The sequence below is a fragment of the Melospiza melodia genome, chromosome 6, assembly GCF_035770615.1.
Source record: "Melospiza melodia melodia isolate bMelMel2 chromosome 6, bMelMel2.pri, whole genome shotgun sequence".
In the NCBI taxonomy this organism is placed as follows: Eukaryota; Metazoa; Chordata; class Aves; order Passeriformes; family Passerellidae; genus Melospiza; species Melospiza melodia.
Window position 1 is genome coordinate 54,313,148 of NC_086199.1, and position 7,343 is coordinate 54,320,490.

Here is a 7,343-nt window from a genome sequence, read left to right on the forward strand (position 1 = left end):
TTTTCCCTCAGTATTCTGGCTGGGCTTCTTTCCAGCTGCTACCACCAGCTATGAGAAATGACCCAGGAACAGATCTCCCTACCAGACACAGCAATGTGAAAGTATCATCTGCAGAATTCAAACTATTATTCAAGATGCACAGTCTCTTCTCATATCCACAGGTAAAATTCATTACAGTGGAATGGTTGGATGATTTGGAATGTTTATATTGAAGCAATAATGAAAATTAAAGGAGCAATATCTTGATAAGACATCAGATTAATGACTGTTGAATGTATTCTCTGTTACACTCTTGTGATTGAACTTTAAAGTTTAAGATTCTGGTTTCACAGCTTCAGAGTTTAACAAACTGCTTTTCTGAGGTTCACTTTCAAAATTTACTCAGACAGAGTAAACATCCTCTGTTTGTAATTGACAGGATGTTAGTCCCAGAAGTGTATTTCCAACTGCATCTCATTACAATTCTCTCGTGTTGTCACTGCTGATATTTTTTCAGTAAAGTTTAATTAAACAAAAGCACTCATGCACTGTGAGTGAAATTGCAGTGACGAGCTAGTGTATGAGGTGAAGTGTAATGGTGCTACCAAAACCCAGATCAGCCATGTTTAGAACCCAAATACAGGAATTTCAAGGCTCCATTTCTGACAGTGAGTCAGGTCAGTCCCACCCTTTGTCTGGGCACAGCCAGCCTGGCCAGTCGCGCTCTGTTTTGGAGAGGAGCGAGCTCAGCACGTGGGAGGGAGCTGTGCCTTTTGGCCCTGGGGATGGAGCAGAGCCACTGGCCTATTTTGCTGAACGGTGGAGGCAGACACAGTCTCTGGTGCCTGTGAGATGGTGCTGGCACAACGCTGACTGCACAGCTCAGCACCCCCTCACTGAGCATCCCATTGCTCAACCATGCACAGCTACCGAGAGAGATCCTCCTGGGTGCTCCCAGTGTCCTGAGCACAACGCACATTCCTCACAGGCTACAGCAGGAGAGCCCGCGCTCAGGAGGGAGCACGGGTGCACTGTCCTCTCCTGCTTCTTCTCATCACAGCGTCCTAACTGGCTTCTAAAAAATTGTTTGTTTGGGGTTTTTTTCTAAGTGGGACATCATACACCTCTGATTTTTAACACACAATTCATCAGAAGCAGTGTTGAGTGTGAAATATATCTCAGGCTTGGGTCCTAGCATAGAAACCAAAATGCTTTTTCAAAAACCCAGGAACTTCAAGCTGATCCACAGTCTGCCATACGTTTTATATTGCTATTTAGATCCTTTTTTTGTATCAACAGAAGTGCTGCACACTGTTTTCCCCTCCTTCCTGAAAGAAGGGACATGTTCAAGCTGCTCCACTGAACAGCAGTGGCACTTTCTGTTTGCTCCCAAGGGATTTGGTGCTTGTAACCGCAGTGTAACACATCCACAGCACACGGGGTTTGCAGCACCGCTGTTAATCCCGTTTCCAAAGCTTTCCCAGAGAGGGAGAGCCCTTACACGCTCTGGCATCTGATCCAGGGCAACCCTGCGCTGGCTCCCAGACTCACTGACTCGAAGGCAGCCTATTAAAGCAAGCCCCGAGTTCTGGGCAAGCCCTGCACAGCAAAGGCACATTCCAGGCCCTGGGTTTGGAACGGGAACTCAACCTCCTCTGCTCATCCTGGAGCGCGCAGCGGCTCCTCCGTCAGACGGGCGCACTCAGTCCCCGCGAGGCGGCAGGGACAGCCCCTCCGCCGGAGCCCGGGAATGCTCCTTCCCAGCACCCCTGGCATCAGGCAAACCACGCTCCTCGCACTGCTGGCAGAGCGCCCGTGCCGTATCCCGGGTGCCGCTGCTCCACACAGACACTCCCAGCCGGATCCTCCGGCTCACGCACAAAGCTCTGTGCCAGGGAAACCCAAATCCGGGGCCGGCCACGCTGCCAGCCCGGCTCAAAGGGACGCTGTTTGCTCCTGGGTTCCCTGGATTCCTCGAAATCTGCAAGCTCCCATCCACAATCCTATGGAATTTCTGGAATGTGTTAGATGCTCTGCTCATTAATGATCACAGTAAGTTCAGTGGTGGCAAAATGAGTGTACAGTGAGTATACACCACACCAACTTCGCTCATTTTTCATTTTGAAACTTTCTGCTGAGTATGAAGACTGAGTATTTCTGCCTTCAGTATGAAGACTGAAGAAAGAAACTGATTACAAAAATGACTATAAACATATTTTTTAATTTATTGTTCTTCCCTGGATGGAATGGAAAACAAAAAACAAAGCAGAAAGTGAACAGCAGTGCTGAAAGCAGTTTATGTTCTCAGAATTGGTGGTTTGCAAATTCCAGGTGTAACTTCTCAGGCAGGCAGGAAAATTGGGTTTCAGAAAACACTGATTTTAGCATGAGGGTGTTTTTTGGAAGTTAATGATATGCAAATCATTATGCATGTATTTACATTTTTGATTAGGACAAGATTGAGAAGTTAGAAAATAGAGCAGTGATTCTCCTGTAGGTCTCAGCAAAGCTGTTTCAGGTCTGCCAGAGCTGTGAATAACTAACACAGATGAAATAAGCAAAGGTCACAAAGAGGAAAGGATTAAAAGGCTGAAGATAAATAACTTCTCTCCACTCTCCTCACCGAGGAGTTCATGCTATCTAGGGTGCCTACTTTTTTAATTAATGGAAAACTAGTTTGATGGGAAGGCCTACGTCATGCTGGGGCTCTGAGGGGCTTCTCTGGAAACTCAGAGTTCTCTGACACTGAGAACGCTCCTCCAGCCCCCAGCAGAACAGGAGCACTGAAACTCAACCCTCACACGGAAACTGAAGACAGAAATTTGATCGAGCCAGTGCAGTCTCTTGCATAATTCACTTTCTTTGGAGCACTCCTGGCTGGGCTGGGGAAGGAGCACCCCAATTCCCAGCCTTCCTCTGACTAGACACTTCCTAGAGCTGCAGGACCCCTCCCTCAGGTGGATTTTCATGGGCTCTGAATTCTAGTTTACAGCAGAACACCTAGAAAAGGTGTGCAGGAGTAACACCACTTCTGGCTTCCCAACCTGAATTCAGCTACTACTTTTTGCAACTTTAACTCTTCCAGGCTAACCCACTGTGGCTAGAGAAGAAACCCCAAAGCTGCTTTGTAGTTTGTAGTTTCTGTACCTGCCTGCCCAAAATTATTGCAAGTGCCTGATATATGTAAGTGCTCATACTTGCTAGATGTAAGATCATATGGGCCATCAAATTTGGAACTGGGAACAAGTGGTAGCATCCAGCAACAAATCCAAACGTTCACCAACAGGTACCCCAGCTCACAGAGTGTACCTGCAACTTTTAAACAGCACAGGAACCTAGAAAGGGTGGACCCATACTTCACCCTTCTCTTGCTGTTTCACATCTAAACCGGTGCATCATAGAGTTATAGAATGGTCTGGATTGAAAAGGACTTTAAAGATCATAGCCGCAGGCCTCAAGAAGAAAGTAGGAGAGATTAAAAGTATTATCAATTACCACCTCTAGCCTGAAGAATTTCTCCAAATAACACACAAAAAGAAAAGACCCACCACCCAATTATTTATTGATTCACCAGAGAGTTGAGGTACTGTAAAACCTGCATTAAGGTCTCACTCTGCTGAATTGCACTCCAGCCCAGTAACCGACCCAGATTCTGATTGTTTTAATGTGTTATTGTGTTTTTAATGTAAGCAAGGGAGAGCCATTCTCTTTCACAGTTAAGTCACAACCTTGATCCACAAATAGCTTTAAACAAAGATAGTTTGTTTTCAAAGACTTCTTTTTTTTCCTGCCCTGACAGAGTCCCTTCAACAAGGCAGGTTATTCTGAGAGGACTTAAACAGAGCCAAGGCTACGGGAGGAAGGGAAGATAGAAAAAAGGCAAGGATATAAAAACTTTGGGAGAAGAATCTTTTCACCAGTGCATTCAGTCACTGGCAGGGAGGTTGTGTGACTTATCCTGTGTTAAAGAGCAAGGCCTGATTCAATTTCCCCCTGCTTTTTGCAGGCTGCCCTTAGGAAGCACCTTCCTGCTATCCACGCTCATATTCCCCTCTCCTACATCACCCTGCTGCTCGGTCCTACAAACAGCATATGGGCAGCTCTCTCTTCCTCACATCCTCCCTTATTCCCTGCCCTCTCCCCTCAGTGTGAAGAAGCCGGGACGCCCTTGGGCCCCCCTCAGGCTTCCCGCCTGCCCCACTGTGAGCGCCGGGTCCACCTGCACCGGCCCGGCCGGGCCTCACTGCGCCCCCTCCCCTCACGGCCACCATCCCATCCCCATCCCCTCACGGCCCCCTCCCCATCCCCTCACCTACCCCTCCCCATCCCTTCATCTCCACCTCCCCATCCCCTCATCATCTCATCCTCATCCCCTCACGGCCACCTCCCCAGCCCCTCACTGTCCCATGCCCATCCCCTCACCATCCCACCCCCATCCCCTCACCATCCTGTCTCCATCCCTTCATCTCCACCTGTCCATCCCCTCACCGCCCCATCTCCACCTGCCTATCCCTTCATCTCCACCTGCCCATCCCCTCACCGCCCCATCTCCATCCCCATCCCTTCACCGCCCCATCCCCACTCGGCAGCCGGGGCAGGAGGCGCCGCTTGCCTGGAAGGATCAGCCGGACCTCCCGCCTCAGCCGCGGGCTGGGGATGCGCCTCCGAAACTCCGCCGCGGCGCTCGGGAGCCCTTCAGGGGTCCCGCGGCCGCCGCCCCTCCCCTCACGCCCCGCTTCACCTGAAGGGGGGCACAGCGCCGGTCCCTCGGACCGGGCAGCGCCGCGACGCCCCCGCCACCGGCCGCCGCTACCGCCGCCGCCTGCTCCGGTTCTCCCGGGCTCGTTGGGGCCGCGTTTCCCGGGGGGCCGGTCCGGGGAGCCGCCCCCCGGCTCGCCCTGGCAGCGCCCGCCTCGCCGCCCGGGCCGCCCCCTGCGCCCGCCGCCCTCAGCGGCCGCTCCCGCCCAGGGCCGCGTCCCCGCCCCGGCCGTGCCCGCTCCGCGCCGCGAGCCGGGGGTACCTGCGCGGCCGGCGGGGCGCCGAGGACAGTCACAGCCCGGCCCTCAGCCAGCGCCGCAGCCCGCACACTCCATTTCTTGGGTTGTTTTTTCAAATCCTGCTGCCCCGGGACCGGCCCGAGCGCGCTCAGCTGGGCGGGAGCATCCCGCGCATCCCGCACGGGGCGGCTGTCAGAGGCTCCGCTGCTGCGGCTGCTGAGGGTGAGCGGCTCCGACAGAAACTTCTCCCGACACCCCGGCTTCCCGAGGAATGGAAGGCGCCGGGCTCAACTCAAGCGTGCGGGGGGCACGGCTGTGGAGCCGGGGGCGATCCCGGCTGGAGATGCGGGCAGGGATGTGCGGGTCCCGCACGCTGCGGCTGCTCCGCCTATGCTGTTGCTGCCGGCTCCCCGCATCTTCCGAACCGTCCCGCAGCTGCTTCCAGGGGCAGCCACGGCTCGGCAGGGCAGCCCAAAGCACCGCAGGATGTCACGGCATGCCCTGGATCTCACACACCCCTTCCCAGCTACGATCTCTGCCCCGGCACTGGAAGGACTGGGAGAACCACGATCCTTGGTGGATGCAACAAAGTTAGGACAATGGCAAAAAGTCATCCTCAAAATATCTTGGACTCTTTTTATCCTCAAAGAACTCGAACTTTAAATCAATAATGCCCTTTAGAGCAAATCTCAAGTTACTCCACACAAGAATATGGATTTCAGGCTACTTGAAAGTGTCAACTCAATGACCTTCAATGACCCTCAGTACATTTTTTTCCATATAAACCATTTCAAACTGCATAGAAGACAAAATGCATATAAAATCTTCAGTAACTCACTTTTGGACTTCCTGAACTGCTTTGTGCAGCTACCAAACTTTTTTACTATGGCATTAACAAGTAATGTCCTTGAAAGGGGGAATATTCTTTAATATATACACAGCAACCATGTTACCTCATTAATATTAATGAACATTCCGCCATGAAAATAATTTTCATGCAAGACGACCTGTGCCCATAGGTGCATTCACTGGCAAAGTTCACACATCATTCTCCCTTCTGGTTGCAAGTCTCTGATGAAACATGAAGGTTTTAGATATAGTGAGGGATACTGGGAATGCCAAGCTCTCAGAATGCAACATCCTTATGGGAAATTAAAAGCAAACAGAACCAAGGAGAATTAAGCAAGCAAACAAACCAAAAGAAGACTATTTGGCTTGAATGGGAATTTTCTACCTCTTCTGAGCTGATTTACCCATGCCTACATTTTGCTTTTTAAATTTTAAAGCATCTGAACATTTGCTCTGTCAGTCGAGAAAAAATGGACTTACTTAAACTCATGTTAGATCCCCTGGGGATATCACAGGGAAAATAGGACAGCAATGCTAGGGAGAAAATTTTCATCTACAGCATCTTTTACAATTAAAAACTTGCAAACAGTGAACAGCAACAAAAAGGGGGGGTACCATACAAAACAGATTTTTCATTAATTTTTATGCTTTAATTCAAAACTCAGTATTGTAGCCAATGACCAGTGTACAAAAAGTGGAAAAAAATATTTTTATTGGCATCTAATTAATCAAATTCTATATGAATAGGCTCAAAGTATGACCAAACTAAACAGCACACATCTTTGCCATGTCTGAGATGAAAGAGAAACTCAGCATCCTTCAGGTACATTCTAAATACTGCTGGCACACAAATCTGCAAACCCTACATTTTGACTGTTATGTCTAAAACTTTCCCTTGTTAAAAGGCCAGAGCTTTATCTATAATTAAATAAATTTCCAGATGTGTAGGTTTGGTCCTTTTAAAAAACATTATGGTGACCCTCAGGAGCTTCTTGAGCCAAGAAAACCAGAGCAAAGCAGCCATCCCCAACTACAATCAGTTGCCTGAAAAACTCAAAAGTTTGGAATTAGGAAATTCTGTCTGTGACAGTTCATCCTTCAGAAAAAGGAGGTGGAGCAAGAGCAAATCTCCATATTTCATAGGAATTACACTGTGCAGCTCCAGGGAACTTCCTTCCATGGGTACAGCTGATTGTTAATTACACCATCCTGGAGAATGAACACTTTGTAGGCTGAGAGGGGCAGGTGGGGTGAAATCCATGGGTCTTATTCATAGCAAAGGAAGTTTCAAGGACTTTTTAACCTCTCATTGTTTCAGATTAATGACCTGGTTTCAGTGCATTCTGGTAATTTCAAATGTAAGTCCAGCATTAGAATTATTATAAGATTTTTAAAAGTCAAACAGACTCTGCATCAGCTGAATTGAAAAGAAATTGAGGTAGAACTAAAGCAATAATGTGCCTGACTCCAAATTCAGATTTTTTGTATAAGAGGTAAAAAGTTAAATATTTTGTTTAA